Genomic DNA, 23,681 nt, shown 5'->3' on the forward strand with positions numbered 1-23,681 from the left:
AGCCCCATATTAGACTTATTAAGAACCCATATATCTCACATTTATTAGACCAAACTAATTTAGTTAATTTCAATTAATGAAGTCCACATTAAGAAATTCTTACACCTACGTCATTAAAAAGTATAAGCCAATCTTCAAGTTCTTGCATCCTTCTCGTATGCACGACTGGACAATCACCGGCATTCACTTTGTTTGATGCCTGTTTATTTTTGCAGTTACCTAGAAGGACTTGAGAGCAATCCTGACGTCGATCGCAGCGAAACTTTGGGACAGTTTATCAAGTCACAGGGTTACTCTGAATTATTTCAAAAGGCTTACCTTGTGAGATTGTTGAATCACTGTACTCTGTCATATCATTGATCTTTTACTCATATAACAAATTCTGTCCTTCGCTTGTTTGTAGAATGTAGATATATGGCAATTACCAATTAATTTTATTTTCCTACAGATCCCAATTTGTGGTTCAATCCGGTCTTGCCGTCTGGAAGGAGTATATGAGCTATTCAGCCTTCCCGGTTCTGTCCTTTTGCCACAATCATCATCTGCTTCAGGTAGATCACGTGGCTCTAGAAGAGTTAGTGATTGATTGGAAATGACAAAAACTTTGTTTCGCAATTTCAGATGTCCTACCAACCAATTCTCTGCTGCTTAAGTTGGTAGCATTCTGTATCAATAAGTCAATCACCTAATTTTTTCTTCCATCTCTATCAGTCTGTCGTCATAATACTCTTTGTACATTTTTATTTGGTTTCTTTGCAGGTTTTGACCACCCTCAGTGGCTTACTGTCCGAAGATTTTCGCATTCTTATGTCAATAAGGTGATGATAATTTGGACATTTAGTAGTTTGAGATGCGAAACTGGACGTTCTTGGTCATAATTTTTTTCCTCTTGAAGCCCTCCAAAGAATTTCATGAGTTGAACTGTAAATATTTGTGAATTCAGGTCAGAGATGAGCTTGAGAGTAGAGGGTGTGAAATAAAAACAAGTTGTGAAGTGCGATCCATCTCAACTAGTGATGAGGGTAAGAACTTGCTGTTTAAGTCTTGTCCTTTTCTGCGTTGTTTCGGTCACATGACATGGAACTAGAGTAAATGATATGGGCGTACTAACTAAATTGTCATAGTAGGTATATTTAAGAATCATTATGACAATTTATAGGTTTGATCCTTTTAGTCCACAATTTATCAGTAACAGAAGGAGATTGAACAGGATGCGTTGTCCTAACTGGAGATGGTTCTGAAGAAGTATATGATAAGTGTATTGCAGCCGTCCATGCACCGGATGCTCTGAGATTGTTGGGAGACCAAGCAACTTATGATGAGATGAGATTACTTGGTGCATTCCAATATGCCTACGGGTATAATTGGTTAATCTATAGCTGGCACATTTTTGGATAAAGTTTTCATGACTAGTATCTGCCAACATACAACTTGAGAAATATTCAATTGTCTATCAGGGCACGTTTAGGTGATGTAGAATGGAACAATGGCGTTCATAGTGATACCGTTGTCAATTGCATCTGCTTTAAGCCTTCTGCTTGGGCAAAATTTCTTTTGAAATTTCAAGAATGGCAAGCTTCTTTTTGCTTTCTATATTTACGGCAACCATTGGTACATTTTATTTTGGCAGCGAGATCTATCTTCATCATGACAAAACTTTCATGCCCAAAAACCCAGCAGCGTGGACTGCGTGGAATTTTCTGGGGAGTACTGAAAATAAAGTGTGCTTGACGTACTGGCTCAATGTGCTTCAGGTATGGCAAATGTGCCTTGCTGATTTTATTTGTGATTCTGCTGTGCCCTTCAGGATCTGTTGTGCTACAAACTCGTGCTACATATCGCCTTAAAATAAAAGAAGTGAAACTTGCAGTTGTCTGCACAAACTACACTAAATAGTATTAGGTCTATATGCATAAAAGTTGTGAACACCTACTAAAATTTTAGAAACATAGCATCTTCATGAAGTGCATTCCGCAACATGTCGAGGGTCCTAATTTTTAATGAGGGTCCTAATTTTGTATGGTCTTTGCAAATTTTTACAGGCCCTACTACAAACTCGTGCTACATATTGCCTTAAAATAAAAGAAGTGAAGCTTGCAGTTGTCATGGAGTGCATAAACTACACTAAATAGTATTAGGTTGATATGCATAAAAGTTGTTAATGCCCACTAAACTTTTAGCAACATAGCATCTTTGTGAGGTGCATTCCGCAACATGTTGACAATTTCCGTGGCTTGACTGCCTCTAGAACTTCATTTATGTTGGCACCGGTTTCAGCATGACTGATGCTCTTTTCTTTAATAGGGCCTGTAAAAATTTGCAGAACCTTGATCAGAAGGATTTGCCATTTCTCGTGACTCTCAACCCTTCACATGAACCGCAGCACACATTGCTTAAGTGGTGCGCTGGCCATCCAATTCCATCTGTTGCCACATCAAAAGCTTCACTCGAGTTAGATCAGATCCAAGGAAAAAGAGGAATTTGATTCTGCGAAGCATACCAGGGTGAGCCTTTTAATTTCTATATTAGCGCTGGTGATTTTTTTTAGCAACGCTGAATGTTATTTATTTCTATGCATGTAATAAAGAATACTCCTGCAAGATTCTTGCCATCTTTCTTGTGGTGAAATTTTTAATGAGGGTCCTAAGTTATGCCTAGTTGATGAGTCAATTTTCTATGGTCTTTGCTCATAAAGTTGGTGTAACTTGAATCTTTCGGCAGCTAGAATTTTTTAATTCTTGAACTCAGGTCGCCAAGGGAACATAGTTGTATATGTCATGACCAACTTGAGTTCTTATTCTTCTTTCAGGTTATGGCTTCCATGAGGATGGATTGAAGGTATAGGCTCTCTCTCTCTCTCTCTCTCTCTCTCTCTCTCTCTCTCTCTCTCTCTCGACAAGTTGGATATGCGATTTTAAGTTAAGGGACTTCTTTGCAGGCTGGCATGGCTGCTGCACATGGAGTGATTGGACAAAGTCCTTCTGTTCTTGAGAATCCTCGACATATGGCTCCTTCACTCAAGGAAATGGGGGCACGCCTCTTTGTTAGTAGATTTCTCGGACGTTATATTTCTACTGGCTCGCTAACGTGAGTATACTACTACTTATCACGATAACTACTTGTGACATTCCGAAATTCCACCGATTGGAATTTATTAAATAACTGAGTTTTATGAAATGTGCTCGTAGTAAATTTCTTGCCCGGAACTGATCATTCCTAGGAATGCTAACCATTAGGAAAAGGTTAATAGGGAAATTAAATTCGCGCGACTAAAGAAAATTCGACCGTGAATGGACTTCGACCATTAAATCGCGGAAGTGATATTTTGAGCCACTGTTGGCCGATCCAAGGATAGTTAGGGGTCAGTTCGCCACTGTCCTAGTAGTGGATCGCGGGTGATTCCGTTGGACCACGAAACGACTTGACGAATGATTCTGAAATTATACCGAACGATCGTACCCCTTGGATCAAGTGATTGATCTTCGCGATTTTAATGACAACCGAGGTCGTCACGCACCGAACGGACTTGCACGTGACTTGATTTAGGTGATGCATGAAAACCATTCTGGTTTTGTCCAGAACTGGTTTTTTGTTCCCAGAATCAGTTTTGGACCAGAAACTCGTTTGGTAACGCAATTTCATTTTTCTATTTCCGGGATAGGTTTGCTTCCAAAACTGATTCTGAAATCAGAAATGAGAACCAAAAAAAAGTTGGTTTTTTATTTCTGGAACAAAAGTGAGAACCATTTCTGAGGAATTCATTTTCTTCAACACACATATTCATATGGAAGTCACGATCTTTGAGGTGAGAAAAAAAAGCAAAAAATCAAAAATTTCAAAACTTAACAGAATGGTTTAGAATCCGTGGCTACCCACTTTCAGTGAAATTTAAATTTTTTTAGGTACCGAAAAAAATAAAAATAAATAAATAAAAATAAAAAATTTCAAAATTTCACAAAATGGCTTAGAAAACCTATGGCCACCCACTTTGAGCAAAATTTAATTTTTTTAGTTGCCAAAAAAAAAATAAAAAATTCTAAAATTTAAAAACTTCACAGAATATCTTAGAATACCTGTGGCCACCCAATTTGAGCGAAATTTTATTTTTTTAGGTGCCGAAAAAAAATAAAAAAAAAGCAAAAAATCAAAAATTTCAAAACTTCACAGAATGGCTTAGAATACTTGTGGTCATCCACTTTGAGTGAAATTTAAATTTTTTTAGGTGCCGAAAAAAATAAAAAAAATAAAAAATTTCAAAACTTCACAGAATAGCTTAAAATACCTGTGGCCACTCATTTTGAGTGAAATTTAAATTTTTTTATATGCCAAAAAATAAAAATAAGCAAAAAAGTAAAAAATTCAAAACTTTACAGAATGGCTTAAAATACCTGTGGCCACCCACTTTGAGCGAAATTTTATTTTTTTAGGTGCCGAAAAAAATAAAAAAAATAAAAAAAAAATTTCAAAACTTCACAAAATGGCTTAGAATACCTGTGGCCATCCACTTTAAGCGAAATTTAAATTTTTTAAGGTGCCGAAAAAAATAAAAAAATAAAAAATAAAAAACTTCACATAATTGCTTAGAATACCTGTGGCCACCCACTTTGTCACGCCCCGAACCCCGCGAGCGCGCAACATCCTGCAACGGTCATTATGATGCGACGTCCCAGAACGCGTCGCCGACCCAACATTTTATCTTTTGGCTACGCATGCGGAAGCTAAACAAAGATTCACCCGGACAACAATAATAAACAAGGATAGATAGGAAAACGGTTTACAACATCAAAATCAAAACACCATTTTAACATTTACTTGATTAACCCCTGGAAACATTTTTACAAGCCCACTTCAGGCATTTCCAAACATAGTCTACAAAAAGATGTCGGGCTGGGGGTCAATCTACTTCACCAAAAGTTAGCTTCCAGGCACCCCGAACCATACTCGGTGCATCAATATGCTAAGGGCCTGAAAAATGTTTAACAACCACAAATGAGATAAAAATCTCAATAAGTTAACGCCTAAGCCCCGTTTAGAAGGTCAACTCACCTCGGGGGTCCCTAACCAGGCAATACAGCATCAACAGCAACATTATTAAATAACCACAGGCATCCTTACCTCGCCTTGGTACACTCGTTGATGAAATGAACATGTCACATACTCGAAGCATTTAAATAGATTTCCCATGCATCAATGCATCACAGGCGCGCGTGTCTCGATTATAAGACAAAATCCACTTGGGCACGTCCCATACCATGCCTAGCAGTTTCTACCCTATAATCAAGCACTATGCATCACACGTATTCCAGTTATTACGCCCCCTCGAGGCCACTACACATCAAGCGATCTGCAGCAAGATGGCAGTCTTCTGGCATAACCGGGCTCCGTCTCGCCCCATCGGGCACGGCTACGTCAAACGATCTACAGTAAGACGGCATTCCAATACGGCAACATCAAACGATCTACAGTAAGATGGTATCCCGTAAGGAGCATCGAGTCCGGCCTCGGGCCGCGACAAGGCATCCGGGGTATCGGCACTCCAGATAATCCCCAGGCATCCGATAAATCGGGCATCGTCAAGCGATACACAGCAAGACGGCTCCAACGTGTGACCACACGAGCACACAAGCATTCCGGCCAATTATTATCTTCTCAATTAGCCCATGCGTCCGTGAATAGTGCTCACATTAATGCCATACAATAATATCACATGGTCACACATGCAACAGTCAATCGATTCATTTTCAAACATGAATTCAACATCGGATCACAGCCAAATAAACATTATTGAAAAGCTAGGTAATTGCGGTTACTGTCTCTATTATGCCGGAAATCGAAAGCCAAAGATTTCAAGTAAAGACCGGCAGATTATGGAATTCTAGTAAAACTGGACAGATTTGTATGTTTTGGGAAATCAACTTCAAAAGCATAGCAAATGGCCTCCAAAAATTATAAAATTCGAATATGTTATAAACAAGACCTTCACAAATATTTTCCATGAGAACACAATCCCAAAATCCTTATACAAAGATCACTTTTGATGGCTCGGAAACAACCCAGAACTGGTCCGCCGGAACAGGGGAACTGAACCAAAAGAAATACTCGTTTTACAAATCAAATCCTTTCAAAACACTTTGAAATTTTTACACGTTGTAGAAATGGATTTCGTTTACAAATCTTGTGAAGGAAGTATGGTCGAAATCGAACTGGAAATTTTTATAAAAATCCGAATAGGCACGAAGGTCACGGAATCCACAGTATAAAACAATTCTGATTCGGTAAGAAATTGGACCTTCGTGTAACCCATTTGAGCTCAGAAAAATATGAAATTCAAGTATGTTATAGATCAAGATCTTGTGAACAACTTTGATGAGGAACACTTTTCAAGATTCTAACCACAAAATGCTTTATAAAAATGGAAAACCAGGGACGTACAGTAAAATCAGTTCTGAAATCAAGATAAAAACTCCAAGAAACACCTTCAACTTTGAGATCCACCACTTCTCAGCCATGAAAATACCACACCAAGAGTTCAAAACGACATCCAACATCTATTTCAACTTAATCTAGCAATCAAGACTCGCCAACGCTCATTCTAGAAGTTCAAACGCACTAAAACATTAACTAGCTAAACTACCCAATGCAAGTTAAACATCCTAAACAAGGGATTAGATGTTAACTTACTCGTCTAAAAACGAGTACAACGCGAGGACGACGACAACGACACGAGTTGTCTATGGCGGCCTCGGCTTGACACGGCAAGCGACAGACGGCGGTGAACGGCACACGGCGATCTACGGGGGCTCAAGGATGGTGGCGTGAAGGTGTTGGTGGGTGGACGGCGGTGGTGGGGTGATTCGGCCGAGAGAGAGGGAGAGAGAGAGAATAAGAGAGAAAGTGAGGAGAGAGAGAAATAGGGTTTAAATTTAAATCAAGATCAATGGTTGGGATTTGTTCTTGATGCCCAAGCAAAGATCAAGGGCTAGGATGTGTTCTTGCTCCCCAAGCAAAGATCAAGGGCTAAGATCAAGCCTTGCTCTCCAAGTTCCATCCAACGGTCAAGATTTAATCTAACACAAATGTTTCTAGAAGGGTAATTTAGCAAATAATTTTCGATGGCCAATTTGTAAAAATTATGAGGCGACGTCCTATAGTTCGGGTGTGATATCCTTGAGCACTCGACATGCAAAATCGGATCATAATTCGTGTCTGAAATCGATCAATCGCAACTATAGTTTATCTCGAACTAACGAGCAGCTGCTAGAAATAAATTTTTCGATAGCCTTTCCCCTTTGGTTAGTATTCCCTAGGTGATCAGGCCAGAGCGAGAATTAACTAGTAGAGCGTCGATGAAATCACCATTTCATAAATCACCAAATTTGGTCGAATTTTCAGGATATCACACACTTTGAGTGAAATTTAATTTTTTTTTAGGTGTCAAAAAAAAATAAAAATAAGCAAAAAAGAAAAATTTTCAAAACTTCACAGAGTGGCTTAGAATACATGTGGCCATCCACTTTGAGTGAAATTTAATTTTCTTTAGGAACCAAAAAAAATAAAAAAAAAATCAAAAATACCATTTGGGCATCTAAAAAAAATTAAATTTTACTCAAAGTGGGTGGCTAGAGGTATTGTAAGTCATTCTGTGAAGTTTTGAAATTTTTGATTTTTTATGTTTTTTTTCATCTAAAAAAATTTAAATTTCACTCAAAGTGGATGGCCACATGTATTCTAAGTCATTCTACAAAGTTTTGAAATTTTTTATTTTTTGCTTTTTTTCACCTCCAAAAATTAAAATTTCACTCAAAGTGGGTGGCCACAGGTATTCTAAGCCATTCTGTAAAGTTTTGAAATTTTTGAGTTTTTGAATTTTTTTGGGCACCTTAAAAAATTTAAATTTCACTCAAAGTGGGTGGCCACATGTATTCTAAACTATTCTGTGAAGTTTTGAAATTTTTGATTTTTTGATTTTTTTTGGGCACCTAAAAAAATTTAAATTTCACTAAAAGTGGGTGGCCACAGGTATTCTAAGCAATTCTGTGAAGTTTTGAAATTTTTGATTTCTTGATTTTTTTTGAAAAAATTCAACAAATTTCCTATTTTCCCGAAATCTAAATTTTTTTTATTTTCTCGACATTTTGATGATTTTTTCTGGAATTTTTCAATTTTTTGGGATTTTCTGAATTTTTTTAAAGATTTTTATGAATTTTTCGGATTTTTTATTCCATTTCAGGAAATATAAATTTTGTGCTGTTATCAAACGGGTTTCTGTTCTAGAAATATAAATTTTTTGTCATTATCAAACGGGTTTTTTTTCTCAGAAACTCATCCAGGAACCAGAAATAGAAAAATCTATTTCTGGTTCAGGAACTCATTCCGGAACAGAATGGTTATCATTCGCTACCTTAGTATCAGTCATGAGTCGATTTCGCGAATTTCCCCAGCAAGCCGCCCATTAGCTCGAGAAACGCTCGAGTTGCGTTTAATAGAATTTAATTATTGAAATTTTGCCCAAATTGGACACCGGAAAATTAGGAAGTCACGACGGAACGCTAGGACGACGTTGCACATGACACGTGCCAATTTTTGGTGCGCTCAAATTCTTCGGAAAAATTCGATTTGGACGAGAAATGGAGAAAGTGACGATTTTGCCCTTAAGGATTTATAAAGGATTGTTTTAGGGGCAAGGGGCATTTTGGTCATTTGTGCCTTAGATATTTTGGGTCAAAGTTACTATTTAGTCTAGACCACTCTTCTCTCTCTCTCCTCTCTCTCATTTCCCATTCGGTTTTCTCTCTCCCCGTGAAAATTTCCCCCAAATTGCCGTGAGCTTCCCCCTCCTCCACCGTGGGCTTTCCTTGGCCGTTCTTCCTCCACCGCCGGCACCGCCACTCGCCACCACCGTCCGGGCCGCCCTCCAGCCGCCGTACCAGCCCTCAAGCCACCACCACCAGCCGCCGTTTTCTCTCTCCCTTCCTCTCGGTTCCCCCCTTTGGCCGTGAGCCTTGCCGGCCACCGCCCAAGTAAGCCGCGCCGTCGCCACCCAAGCCGATCGCCGCCACCCGGGAGCCGTACGTCGTCGCCGCTGTTCCCGATTAAGGGTTGCCGCTTTCCGTTCTAGCCGCGATAGTCTAGAACGCGGGTAAGTCGCGCTCTAAACCCAATTTAGGACTTCGGGTATCGACGGGCGATTTTGGGCGAAATCTGTATAAAGTTATGTGCGGAATTGTATGAATTGGTAGTGGAAATTTTATGGCGGGCCTTGGGATTTAATTCGGGCATTAATTATTGGAAATTAGAAAATAACAGTGGCTGTGATCTACTGTTCATGGGGCTGTGATGGGCCAATCGGGACGCAAGTTGAATTTTTAGAACCAAGAAATTATGGTGAAAAAGTCCCGTGAAGGACCGAAATCGATTTGACGTCGTTTGGTGGAAGAAAAATAATGATTTCGGTATTAACGGACTAGTGTTCGGCAAAATTTGGGGTTTGTTTCATGGACGAATTTATCGAGTTCACCTTGGGTGAAATTATGGCTGAAATTATGATGGTTTTGGGGTTATTTAGAGAGTAAATAAGGGCTGCCTATGAGAAGTATACATGCTGGAATTTGTGGTTCGGAATAATGTGTTTATGGCTTGATTTGTGGTGCATATGTGTCGGATTGTTTTGTGATGTCGTGGCTGAATTGTGAGGGTCCTTGTGACTGAAATTACTCGCGATTGTGATGGTTATATGTGTGTTTATAAGCTGCGAATTACTGTTCACAAGCTGTGATTTACTGTTCACGGGGCTGTGATGATTTGTTCGGGACACAAGTTGGATTTTTAGAACCGGCATTTAATGGCGAGAAAGTGTCGTGAAGGATCGGAATTGATCCGACGCCATCTGGTTAGAGAAAATTGGCAATTTACGCGTTTTAGGCGCGTTTGGAATTATTCTGGATGGAGTTGATTTAATTGGGTGCTTAGTTGTGTAATTATATAATAGAATTATGCATGTTTGGTGCACGCGTGGGCCAGATTGAATTAATTGTTGACAGTGGCCATGTGAATTGCTGAATGAGCGTGTTTTATGTGTGAAGTGATGCGTGCACGGGCCACGTGTGAAGGGCCAGTTGCGTGTGATAAATGCATGTGGAGCGTGGGCATGAGGGAGAAGGAAATTGTAGTGTGGCAAGTGATGGTGGGAAAGTGTGTGAAAGTGCGAAAGTGCGAATTTGGGATCGGGCCGAGTATCATAAACTCGGGCCGCGATCATGTAGGTCTGTTGCATTTGGCACAGGCTGAGGCTTGAAAAAGCAAGAATGAGAATCGGCCCGAGGCACGATCAGCTCGGGTGAGACCAAGATTGGACCAAGGCATTATAAGCTTGGGTTTCAATCATGTAGGCCTGTTGCATTTGGCGCGGGCTGAGGAAAGTGTGAATGTGGGATCGGACCGAGGCGTGTGATGCTCGGGGCGCGATCGAGTGTGAGTTGGGATCGGGCCTGGGGCGTGTGATGCTCAGGTCGCAATCGGGGCCTGAGGCGTGAACGAGTACGCAGGCCGGAAGTGTGGTGATGATTGGTCGCAGTGTACCTGAGGCGTGTACTTCAACGCGGGTCACTGGCGAGGATTGTGAAAGTGGAAAATGAGAATGGAAGGAATAATGGGATGAGAACGGTACATGCGGGTGTTGCATATGACGTGATCGTGATTGAGTGCAAGTGTGTGCATTATTGAGCCTGACCGTCTTAATTGATGTGCTTGTGATGTGATTACTTGATGTTCGTGAATGTGTGTGATTGCGTAATTGTCTGGAGGTACGTGATAGCCTAGGTGGGGTTTAAGGGTGAACTTACTGAGAAGTGTTCTCACGGTTGTTTCAACCGACAATTTCAGAACCCCGACAAGAACCATGAATCCTCCACCGCAGCCACCAGAGCGTTTTGGGGTACCCGTGCACTCCGAGTTGGACGTTGCAGAGTTTCCAATGGGAGATGGGATGACCTGGATTAGGCATACTACTACCGTTTTCGTAGAAATAGGCTTGCCCCTGTGGGAGGAACAAAAGCACACTGCCTGGTTATTCCGGGATGCTGACGGGGATGAGTTCGGGCCCGTTAGGGGTTTTGATGTTCCCTTTGATTTAGTTGGGGATTGGGACCCGACGGCCGTACCCCCGATAGACGGAGAGTTGACTAGTGTGGATACTAGTTTAGCTCAATCGGGTTTGCATTCAGCGGCCGCAGCTCAAGGATCTTCAGGGGCTGAGCATGAACCCGAGCCCGAAGCGTCGCAAGTTGAGGACGACCCGATGGACATAGATTTAGAACCGATCCCCGAGGAAGAACCAGAGGAAGCGGAGGCCGAGGTAGATCCCGAAGCGGAGCCCGAAGTGGAACCCGAGGACGAATCTGGCGAGTCTGAAGAGCCTGTAGGAGATCCGGAGTATATACTCCCGTTCGAGCAGTACATGGATCCCAATTATGTGTCTGAGTATAATTTCTTCGATTTCTTGGCTGAGGAGTATCAGAACGCAGCTCCAGCTGAGTCGGGCGACATCAATCACCCGATTGTGATCGAAGCAGAGTCAGAGCCCTCAGAGGAGCAAGCTGCTCAGGAGAGTTCGGAGTCAGAAGATGAAGAATCAGACTCAGAATGGACGCCTAGTAAGGGGCGTTAGGGGTTAGTACGGGGGTTCCTAGTAAGTTTTGAAAAGTAACATTTTTGGGATAGAATGCCAGGTCATCGGTCTTTTTGGTATATCGATGGGTTGTAGTACGGGGTGTAAGTGTTGCGATGGTGGAAAAATGTGGCGGTCGTAAGTTGTGAATATTTTATAAGTTGGCAATGAAAAGAAATATGTGTATTCTCCTTATTCTCCCCAGTTTTATTTGTCAAGGATTATTTATTAGTATTCGCCGTGGTTGTAAATCTCTGATGGCGATTTGAGGTCGGCGACATTCCTGGGACGTCGCACAAATCGACCATGTGAGGGTGTCGCGTGCCCGATGAAGTTCGGGGTGTGACATCGCGTATGAATTGGTATCAGAGCAAGGTTAACTCGATCTGGACTGGTCGAAGTTTGGAGTGATAAGGAGCAAAGATTTGGGGTAGAAATTAGGGAGATTTGAGTGAGACAGAGCGGAGTGAGCTACACGTGCCTCCAGATTAATTGTTGTGACTGATTGAGCGGATTGTTTGTTGTGATGATTGTTTGCCTGCTAAGTGAATTATTGTGTTAATTCACTGCCTAGAACTAGACTGATCTAGTTGGCTTAGATTACTAATTCCTGAGTGGAATTATAGCAAGTAGGAGAGTGGTAGAATTGTGGGATGAGCAGTGAAGGAAAAGGAGTAGGAAGAGTCCCAAGAAGGGACGCTAGAAGAGGAACGAGAGGTCGAGGTCGTGCTCGAGCTAGGGCTGTCGAGGACCTCGGAATGGGTGTTAGAGCAGTAGAGAATCCTAGAGTGGATGTTGGAGCTACCGTGGACACTAGAGTGGAAGTTAGACTTACTAAGGATCTTCGAATGGAAGTTGTTATGAGGACGTTGGAACGGATCGGAAATCTGTTAGAACAGCAGACTCAGGAAAGAGCTGCTGAAATTGCCCAACCTGTTGAGGCCCCTATGGCTGCTGCTACTGTCATTAATCATGAGAATCAAGGGCAAGGGCAAGGAGTTGTGAATAGACCGATGCATCAGCTAGTAGAACAGTTTATAAAGCTGAAACCGCCTAAGTTTGCCGGGAAAGGTGATCCTAAGGCTGCACCTCGATGGGTAGAGGAGCTTGAAAAGGCTTTTGAGGTGTTAGAGTGCAATGATCATGAGAGGGTAACTCTGGCGGTGTATCAATTGCAGGATAATGCAAATGACTGGTAGAAAGCCACCAAAGATAGGATTCTTCCGGAAGGCACAGCTAGGACCTGGGCTGTTTTTACTGAGAACTTTTATGAGAAATATTTCTCGGCCAGTGCTAGGGAAAGGAAGCTCGCTGAGTTTATGAGACTCCGCCAGGGTCAGATGACGGTAGATCAGTTCGTGATTGTTTTTATTGACGATATATTAGTGTACTCGAAGAGCCTAGAGGAGCATGAATTTCATTTGCATCGAGTGTTGCAGACTTTAAGGGAGAACGCGCTATATGCTAAGCTTAGCAAATGTGAATTCTGGCTCAGTCGAGTAATATTTCTTGGACATGTGATTTCCGGAGAAGGAATCTCAGTGGACCCATCAAAGATTGAGGCTGTGATGAAGTGGCCTAGACCAACGACGGTAACAGAAGTTCGGAGTTTTCTGGGTTTGGCCGGATATTATCGTCGTTTTGTGGAAGGATTTTCGGCAATAGCAACACCGTTGACATATTTGTTGAAAAAAGTAAACGAAGTTTGAATGGACTGACAAATGTGAGAGGAGCTTTCAGGAATTAAAACATAGGTTGACAACGGCACCGGTGTTGATGATTCCATCAGGACCCGAAGGATATGAGATATATAGTGACGCGTCGTTGAAAGGATTAGGGTGTGTGTTGATGCGACATGGGCGAGTGGTAGCATATGCATCCAGGCAGTTGAGGCCACATGAATTAAATTATCCGACGCACGATTTGGATTTAGCCGCAATAGTGTTCGCCTTTAAGATTTGGCGACATTATTTATGCGGAGAAAGATTTCAGATCTATACTGACCATCAGAGCCTCAAGTATTTATTCTCGCAGAAAGAGTTGAATATGAGGCAGCGACGTTAGATGGAATTGTTAAAGGACTATGATTGTGATATTTTATATCACCCCGGAAAGGCAAACCGAGTAGCGGATGCGTTGAGTCGGAAATCAAGCATCGCGTATTTGATGGTCAAAGAATGGACTCTGTTGGAGAAAGTGCGAGACTCAGAGTTCAAATTGGAAGTAAGTCAAGTCTCAAGCTTGTTAGCCACTTTAAGGATTGAACCGGAAATACAGGCTAAAGTTAAAGCTTTGCAGTCTACGGACCCAGAGGTACAGAAGATTATTGAGATGGACGTTACTAAGAGGAAGCCGGATTTTCAGATATCCGAAGACGGTGTATTGAAATTTCGTGGGAGGTTATGTGTGCCAGACGATGCGGGAGTTAAGGAAGAAATTTTTTTTCCGAAGCACATCGTAGTCAGTACAGTATTCACCCCGGCAGTACAAAAATGTACAGGAATTTGAGACAATTTTATTGGTGGAATGGTATGAAGTCGGATATAGCTAAGCACGTGGCTAAGTGCCTGACGTGTCAGCAGGTGAAAGCGCAACATTGTAAGCCTGGAGGATTGTTGCGACCGTTGGAAATCCCAGAGTGGAAATGGGAACATATAACCATGGATTTTGTGTCGGGATTGTCGAGAAGTCAAAGAGGTTATGACACCATTTGGGTGATTGTCGACAGACTAATTAAGTCGGCACACTTTTGGCAGTGCGAAAGGATTTCGCGTTAGAATGATATGCAGAGTTGTACGTGCAGCAGATAGTTTGCCTGCATGGGGTTCCAGTATCGATTACGTCAGATCGTGATCCCAGATTTACCGCCAATTTTTGGAGAAGTCTGCAGACGGCTCTAGGATCGAAGCTGCAATTCAGTATAGCTTATCATCCACAAACGGATGGTCAGTCTGAGAGGACAATTCAGACTCTGGAAGATATGCTCAGGGCATGTGTGCTGGATTTTCAGGGTAAGTGGGAGGAGCAACTACCCTTAGTAGAGTTTGCTTATAATAATAGTTTCCAGCAGAGTATTGGAATGGCGCCTTTTGAAGCGCTATATGGCAGGGCTTGTAGAACGCCCGTGTGTTGGGACGAAGTGGGAGAAACGACTATAACTGGACCAGAGCTTATTGAGCAGTCAATTGAGGCAGTTAAGATTATTCGCGAAAGGCTGAGGACAGCGCAGAGCCGTCAAAAGAGTTATGCAGACAAAAGGCGAAGACCTCTCGAATTCCAAGTAGGGGATCACGTGTTCCTTAAAGTTTCGCCTATGCGAGGATTATCCCGATTTGGTAAGAAGGGCAAATTGAGTCCGAGGTACGTGGGACCCTTCGAAGTGTTAGAAAGGATTGGAGATTTGGCGTATCGCATCGCGTTACCGCCAAATATGTCGCAGGTGCATAATGTGTTCCACGTATCGTTGTTGAGGAAATACGAACCGGACCCGACGCACGTATTGAGCTATGAAGAGATAGAAGTAGATGATAAGGTATCGTACGTCGAGAGACCAGCCAGGATTGAAGATCGGAAAGAACGGGTTTTGAGAAATAAGACGACCCCAATGGTCAAGGTTATCTGGGAGCACCACGGGACTGAAGGCGCAACTTGGGAAAGTGAAGAAATGATACAACGTCTGTACCCCCAATTGTTTGAGCAGCAGTAAGGAATTGTAAATTTTTAGTAGTGGTAAGATTGTAAATTTCGAGGACGAAATTTTATAAGAGGGGAAGATTGTGACATTCCGAAATTCCACCAATTGGAATTTATTAAATAACTGAGTTTTATGAAATGTGCTCGTAGTAAATTTCTCGCCCGGAACTGATCATTCCTGGGAATGCTAACCATTAGGGAAAGGTTAATAGGGGAATTAAATTCGCGCAACTAAAGAAAATTCGACTGTGAATGGACTTCGACCATTAAATCGCGGAAGTGATATTTTGAGCCACTGTTGGCCGATCCAAGGATAGTTAGGGGTCAGTTCGCCACTGTCCTAGTAGTGGATCGCGGGTGATTCTGTTGGACCACGAAACGACTTGACGAATGATTCTGAAATTATACCGAACGATTATACCCCTCGGATCAAGTGATTGATCTTCGCGATTTTAATGACAACCGAGGTCGTCACGCACCGAACGGACTTGCACGTGACTTGACTTAGTATCAGTCATGAGTCGATTTCGCGAATTTCCCCAGCAAGCCGCCCGTTAGCTCAAGAAACGCTCGAGTTGCGTTTAATAGAATTTAATTATTGAAATTTTGCCCAAATTGGACACCGGAAAATTAGGAAGTCACGACGGAACGCTAGGACGACGTTGCACGTGACACGTGTCAATTTTTGGTGCGCTCAAATTCTTCGGAAAAATTCGATTTGGACGAGAAATGGAGAAAGTGACGATTTTGCCCTTAAGGATTTATAAAGGATTAGTTTTAGGGGCAAGGGGCATTTTGGTCATTTGTGCCTTAGATATTTTGGGTCAAAGTTACTATTTAGTCTAGACCACTCTTCTCTCTCTCCTCTCTCTCATTTCCCATTCGGTTCTCTCTCTCCCCGTGAAAATTTCCCCCAAATTGCCGTGAGCTTCCCCATCCTCCACCGTGGGCTTTCCTTGGCCGTTCTTCCTCCACCGCCGGCACCACCACTCGCCACCACCGTCCGGGCCGCCCTCAAGCCGTCGTACCAGCCCTCAAGCCACCACCACCAGCCGCCGTTTTCTCTCTCTCTTCCTCTCGGTTCCCCCTTTGGCCGTGAGCCTTGCCGGCCACCGCCCAAGTAAGCTGCGCCGTCGCCACCCAAGCCGATCGCCGCCACCCGGGAGCCGTACGTCGTCGCCGCTGTTCCCGATTAAGGGCCGCCGCTTTTCGTTCTAGCCGCGATAGTCTAGAACGCGGGTAAGTCACGCTCTAAACCCAATTTAGGACTTCGGGTATCGACGGGCGATTTTGGGTGAAATCTGTATAAAGTTAGGTGCGGAATTGTATGAATTGGTAGTGAAAATTTTATGGTGGGCCTTGGGATTTAATTCGGGCATTAATTATTGGAAATTAGAAAATAACAGTGGCTGTGATCCATTGTTCATGGGGCTGTGATGGGCCAATCGGGACGCAAGTTGGATTTTTAGAACCAATAAATTATGGTGAAAAAGTCCCGTGAAGGACCGAAATCGATTTGACGTCGTTTGGTGGAAGAAAAATAATGATTTCGGTATTAACGGACTAGTGTTCGGCAAAATTTGGGGTTTGTTTCATGGACGAATTTATCGAGTTCACCTTGGGTGAAATTATGGCTGAAATTATGATGGTTTGGGGGTTATTTAGAGAGTAAATAAGGGCTGCCTATGAGAAGTATACATGATGGAATTTGTGGTTCGGAATAATGTGTTTATGGCTTGATTTGTGGTGCATATGTGTCGGATTGTTTTGTGATGTCGTGGCTGAATTGTGAGGGTCCTTGTGACTGAAATTACTCGCGATTGTGATGGTTATATGTGTGTTTATAAGCTGCGAATTACTGTTCACAAGCTGTGATTTACTGTTCACGGGGCTGTGATGATTTGTTCGGGACACAAGTTGGATTTTTAGAACCGGCATTTAATGGCGAGAAAGTGTCGTGAAGGATCGGAATTGATTCGACGCCATCTGGTTAGAGAAAATTGGCAATTTACGCGTTTTAGGCGCGTTTGGAATTATTCTGGATGGAGTTGATTTAATTGGGTGCTTAGTTGTGTAATTATATAATAGAATTATGCATGTTTGGTGCACACGTTGGCCAGATTGAATTAATTGTTGACAGTGGCCATGTGAATTGCTGAGTGAGCGTGTTTTATGTGTGAATTGATGCGTGCACGGGCCACGTGTGAAGGGCCAGTTGCGTGTGATAAATGCATGTGGAGCGTGGGCATGAGGGAGAAGGAAATTGTAGTGTGGCAAGTGATGTTGGGAAAGTGTGTGAAAGTGCGAAAGTGCAAATTTGGGATCGGGCCGAGTATCATAAACTCGAGCCGTGATCATGTAGGTCTGTTGCATTTGGCACAGGTTGAGGCTTGAAAAAGCAAGAATGAGAATCGGCCTGAGGCACGATCAGCTCGGGTGAGACCGGGATTGGACCGAGGCACTATAAGCTCGGGTTTTGATCATGTAGGCCTGTCGCATTTGGCGCGGGCTGAGGAAAGTGTGAATGTGGGATCGGACCGAGGCGTGTGATGCTCGGGGCGCGATCGAGTGTGAATGTGGGATCAGACCGAGGCGTATGATGCTCGGGGCGCGATCGAGTGTGAGTTGGGATCGGGCCTGGGGCGTGTGATGCTCAGGTCGCGTTCGGGGCCTGAGGCGTGAACGAGTACGCAGGCCGGAAGTGTGGTGATGATTGGTCGCAGTGTACCTGAGGCGTGTACTTCAACGCGGGTCACTGGCGAGGATTGTGAAAGTGGAAAATGAGAATGGAAGGAATAATGGGATGAGAACGGTACATGCGCGTGTTGCATACGACGTGATCGTGATTGAGTGCAAGTGTGTGCATTATTGAGCCTGACCGTCTTAATTGATGTGCCTATGATGTGATTACTTGATGTTCGTGAATGTGTGTGATTGCGTAATTGTCTGGAGGTACGTGATAGCCTAGGTGGGGTTTAGGGGTGAACTTACTGAGAAGTGTTCTCACGGTTGTTTCAACCGACAATTTCAGAACCCCGACAGGAACCATGAATCCTCCACCGCAGCCACCAGAGCGTTTTGGGGTACCCGTGCACTCCGAGTTGGACGTTGCAGAGTTTCCAATGGGAGATGGGATGACCTGGATTAGGCATATTACTACCGTTTTCGTAGAAATAGGCTTGCCCCTGTGGGAGGAACAAAAGTACACTGCCTGGTTCTTCCGGGATGCTGACGGGGATGAGTTCGGGCCCGTTAGGGGTTTCGATGTTCCCTTTGATTTAGTTGGGGATTGGGACCCGACGGTCGTACCCTTGATAGACGGAGAGTTGACTAGTGTGGATACTAGTTTAGCTCAATCGGGTTTGCATTCAGCGGCCGCAGCTCAGGGATCTTCAGGGGCTGAGCATGAACCCGAGCCCGAAGCGTCGCAAGTTGAGGACGACCCGATGGACATAGATTTAGAACCGATCCCCGAGGAAGAACCAGAGGAAGCGGAGGCCGAGGTAGATCCCGAAGCGGAGCCCGAAGTGGAACCCGAGGACGAACCTGGCGAGTCTGAAGAGCCTGTAGGAGATCCGGAGTATATACTCCCGTTCGAGCAGTACATGGATCCCAATTATGTGTCTGAGTATAATTTCTTCGATTTCTTGGCTGAGGAGTATCAGAACGCAGCTCCAGCTGAGTCGGGCGACATCAATCACCCGATTGTGATCGAAGCAGAGTCAGAGCCCTCAGAGGAGCAAGCTGCTCAGGAGAGTTCGGAGTCAGAAGATGAAGAATCAGACTCAGAATGGACGCCTAGTAAGGGGCGTTAGGGGTTAGTACGGGGGTTCCTAGTAAGTTTTGAAAAGTAACATTTTTGGGATAGAATGCCAGGTCATCGGTCTTTTTGGTATATCGATGGGTTGTAGTACGGGGTGTAAGTATTGCGATGGTGGAAAAATGTGGCGGTCGTAAGTTGTGAATATTTTATAAGTTGGCAATGAAAAGAAATATGTGTATTCTCCTTATTCTCCTCAGTTTTATTTGTCAGGGATTATTTATTAGTATTCGCTGTGGTTGTAAATCTCTGATGGCGATTTGAGGTCGGCGACATTCCTGGGACGTCGCACAAATCGACTAGGTGAGGGTCTCGCGTGCCCGATGGGGCTCGGGGCGTGACACTACTTGCTTGTAGTAGACATGTTTCTTTGTCTTATTTCTCTGTAGATCCTTAGAATGTTAACTGTCATTGCTCTGAATCAGTCTCTTAGTCAACATCTTTTCATCTTCAGCGTCATATCCATCGCTAGTTTGCTGTGGTCTGCTCCTGCATTTTCATTAATAGCTTAGAACAGAATATGCAAATTTACTTGTCAGTATGAATGATATTACAAAAAGTGAAATTTGTTCTTAATGACTTACGGCATAGGGGAACATTTTCAGAATCACGGAGCTATAATTATGCTTTCGTGAGTGGCAGTTTATTAGAGGAAGGAGGCACGATGTTTACCTTCGAGGGAACCAGGAAAAGATGTCCTCTGATGGTTACTATGAGGATCCACAGTCCACAGTTTTACTGGAAGGTATTGTTCTAACTTTACGCTCAACTTCAGCCCACACCGCATAAGACTATTCAGGACCCTTCTACGAGTAAAGCCCAGTTTTTGCTAGTTCCTGCTGAGACCCTTTTGTGTCTTAATAACAATTTTTTTGGTTTTTCAGGTCATGATTCAGGCCGATTTAGGCCTAGCAGACACATACATAACTGGTGATTTTTCTTTTGTAGATAAAGATGAAGGTTTTCTAAATCTTATTCTGGTTATTTTCTTCATCAAACAGACTACATTTTCCAAATGCTGTATCCTTTGAACTTATCAAATGCTTAATCACTTGTCAACAATGTGTATAATCGCAGATTCTCATAGCCAACATAGATACTGATACTACTGTCCCAAAATTAAGTAATAAAAGGTATTCAATAATTTACTAAGTGGAACAAAATGCTTTGGACCTTGTACGATCTTATTGAAGATACTAAACCAGTGGATGTCCCTTTTGATTAGGGGTTGGTGGACACCGATGTTAATAACAGCTGGTATTGGTTCGGCCAAGTACTTCTTCAAGCATGTATCAAGGCAAAACACTTTAACACAAGCTCGCAGGAACATCTCCCGGCATTATGATCTGGTAAATACTTTATTCCTAATCCTTTTTCCTAGCATTTTTTCAAGAGAACAGAATGAGCCATAATACATTGTCAATTACTCAACATTGATGTATATCAAAGGCAAGAATGTGCATGTACATATGATAGGATGTAATTCTAGGATTTCCATTTTGTCATGTTTGCAGAGTAATGAACTTTTCTCGCTGTTCTTGGATGAGACTGTGTCATACTCATGCGCGGTATTTAAGGTCAGCAAGTACAACAACCCGTTTTGATATTTCTGCTGCTGAATACATGCTTTAGAAGCCAGAGTCAATAAAGAATCCATGTTTGAGTGAAGTCTAGTCGCTCAAAACAATGATGTGTTCTCGTCCTGTTGAAAAATTTGATAGATGGCAGGTGAAGACCTAAAGGCAGCACAGATGAGAAAAATCTCTCTTTTGATTAAAAAAGTAAGTTTTACTTGCTATTAGTTGTGAGCTGCTTGACGGTTAACCTCCGACTGTTTTGTGGTAATGCTTTGTCTTATCGAAATGTAGTCGAGAATTGAAAAGATGCATGAAGTTCTTGAAATTGGCTGCGGTTGGGGAGGCTAGGCCATTGAAGTTGTCAGGCAAACCGGATGCAAATACACCGGCATTACTTTGTCAAAAGAGCAACTGAAGTATTCTGGATCGAGAGTGATAGAAGCGGGCCTTCAGGTACCCAATCTGCCTGCATTTTGTTCTTGAAATTCTACTTTATTAGGTCCAAGAGATAATGTATTTCCTTTTAATGCAGGACCACATCAAATTTCTTCTTTGTGATTATCGCCAATTGCCAGGTACCTACAAATATGACAGGATCATTTCCTGGTCAGTTTGTCTTTTCATATTAATGTTAAACAGACCAAAAAAGATGCTTAAAAAACTCACTGTTGATTTCACAGAGAGATGATAGAAGCAGTCGGCCATGAATACATGGACTTCGGCTGTTGCAAATCGGTGCTAGCCAAAGACGGACTTTTTATTCTACAGGCATGTGACATAAACCAGTTTTGTGGCTCGAGTTATTGTTTCAAAAGTAAAAGATGTGCTTATTTTTTTCGCTGGGGTGTTAAATTCCACTAGTTCATATCCATACCCGATTAGCGGTAGGACGAACACGGGCGGAGTTCAGACTTCATAAAAGAATGTATCTTCCCCAGCAGCTGCATGCCTTCGTTAAGCAGGATAACATCAGCTATGGCCTCCACGTCCCGACTTTGGTACAATTGCGTATTTAATTCTTTGTTCTTCTTCTCTTCATTTTTTCACCGAAAGATCTTCCACTACAGCGTGGAGCATCTGGACAACATAGGAATCCATTACTACCAAACGCTTCGGCGTTGGAGGAAGAACTTCATGGAGAAACAGAGGTGACTAGTGACAGGATGCTGCAATCACTTTCGTACAATTTCTCCCAGTGTAGTTGTCATTCATGACAGCTTTCTCCCTTTGCAGGAAAATATTGGCTCTGGGATTCAATGAAAAGTTCATAAGGACGTGGGAGTACTACTTCGATTATTGCGCAGCTGGTTTTAAGTCCCGCACACTTGGAGATTATCAGGTAATGCTAGTCATGGCCACGGCCGGTTTTGGCCCGGAACCGGCTCGGGTCAAACCCGGGACCGGCCCGTTGACCAGGCCCGCGGTTCGAAACCGGAACCGGCCCGTGGCCTACGGGCCCGGTTCTGATTCCAATAATTTTGGAACCAGCCCACAACCAGCGATTCTGGCCCGATTCCAAAAAAAAAAAAACAGAAAAAAACTGTTGCTGCACAGCAGCCCCACCCCCACGTTCCCACCCCCACCACCGGTCCTCCTCCTCCAAATCCCTCCTTCCCCCCTCTCCCCTGCGCCTCCTCCGGTCTTCCCCTTTTCTCCTCCACCCGCCCCCCGTCTTTCCAGATCTGACCCCCGCCGCCGTCGCCCCCGCCCATGCCGCAGCCGCCGACGCCGATGCCCCCTCCTCCTCCCCCCCTCGCTACCCGGCGCCTCCTTCCCTTTTCTCCTCCGCTCACCCCTCATCTTCCCAGATCTGACCCCCGTTGCCGTCGCCCCCGCTCATGCCGCAGCCGCCGACGCCGATGCCCCATCCTCCTCCCCCCTCGCTACCCTGCGCCTCCTTCCCTTTTCTCCTCCGCTCGCCCCCCGTCTCCCCATATCTAACCCTTGCCGCCGTCGCCCATGGCCGCAGCTGCCGACGTCGACACCCCCTCCTCCTCCCCTCCTCACGAACCCGCCCAACCCCCGGGGGAGGAGGACCCCCCGCTCCTCCTCCCCGTCCCCGTCCCCCTCCCGGCCCCCTCCTTCTCCCCCTCGCCGCCGCCCCCGTCTCCCGCTTCATCTCCTCGCCGCCTTGAACCCCGCCTCCACCACCATGGCCAAGGCCGCGAAACCCGAGCGACGACCGACGGAGGATCAAGCCTGCAATTTTTATTTTATAATTTATTTTATTAATTTTTAAATTACGAACCGGAACCGGCCGGAACTGGAACCGGAACTGGTCCGGAGCTGCCGGTTCCGAACTGGAACCGGAACCGGAACCACCCCTTGTGGTTCCGGTTCATACATGGCCACGAACCGAAACCGGCGGCCGTGGCCATGTAATGCCTCATTATTTGAAATAGTACTGCTTTCTTTCCTCGTGATAGGAGAAATCTGCTTTCGCTCTCGTCAAGTTGAAAATAAAATAATACACTAGTGCAGATTACAAATGCACTTTTATTCTGGCGCTTCCTCTTCAAAGTGTAATTTTCCATGAACTTCGAGATGCAGATTGTGTTCTCACGTCTGGGAAATGATGCTGCATTCGCCGATCCGTACGTGAGTTTCCCGCCGTCTAATTGATCTTTTCGTTGCGAAGTGACTAAGCACCACCCAACAGAGCCTGCTCACAATAAATTCTCTCTGGGTCATTCAACCCTTGGTACACGGGAAATTTTCCTTGCTTCTTTCAGTGATTCAGCATTCTTTGGTTTGTAAGAACGATGTTCAAAAAGTGCAAGCTGACCGGTTGAGAGAACGGTTCTCCTTTCGTAGTCCAAAATAATATTCAAATGAGTGCAGTTATCGATTCAGAGACGGAATTAGCCAAAATTCTCCTTCCACAACTAGTAGTATAACATTTGCATTTGAAGTAGGGGTAAGCATA

General features: G+C 43.7%; 1 pseudogene; it reads left to right on the forward strand.

Annotated features, from left to right (window-relative positions):
* Positions 1–621: 621 nt before the first annotated feature.
* On the forward strand, positions 622–23,442 carry LOC115683564 (uncharacterized; annotated as a pseudogene).
* Positions 23,443–23,681: the final 239 nt, after the last annotated feature.

The sequence above is a fragment of the Syzygium oleosum genome, unplaced genomic scaffold (genome assembly GCF_021117445.2).
Source record: "Syzygium oleosum isolate NSW1041296 unplaced genomic scaffold, Sole_v2.1 Sole_v2.01, whole genome shotgun sequence".
Lineage (NCBI taxonomy): Eukaryota > Viridiplantae > Streptophyta > Magnoliopsida > Myrtales > Myrtaceae > Syzygium > Syzygium oleosum.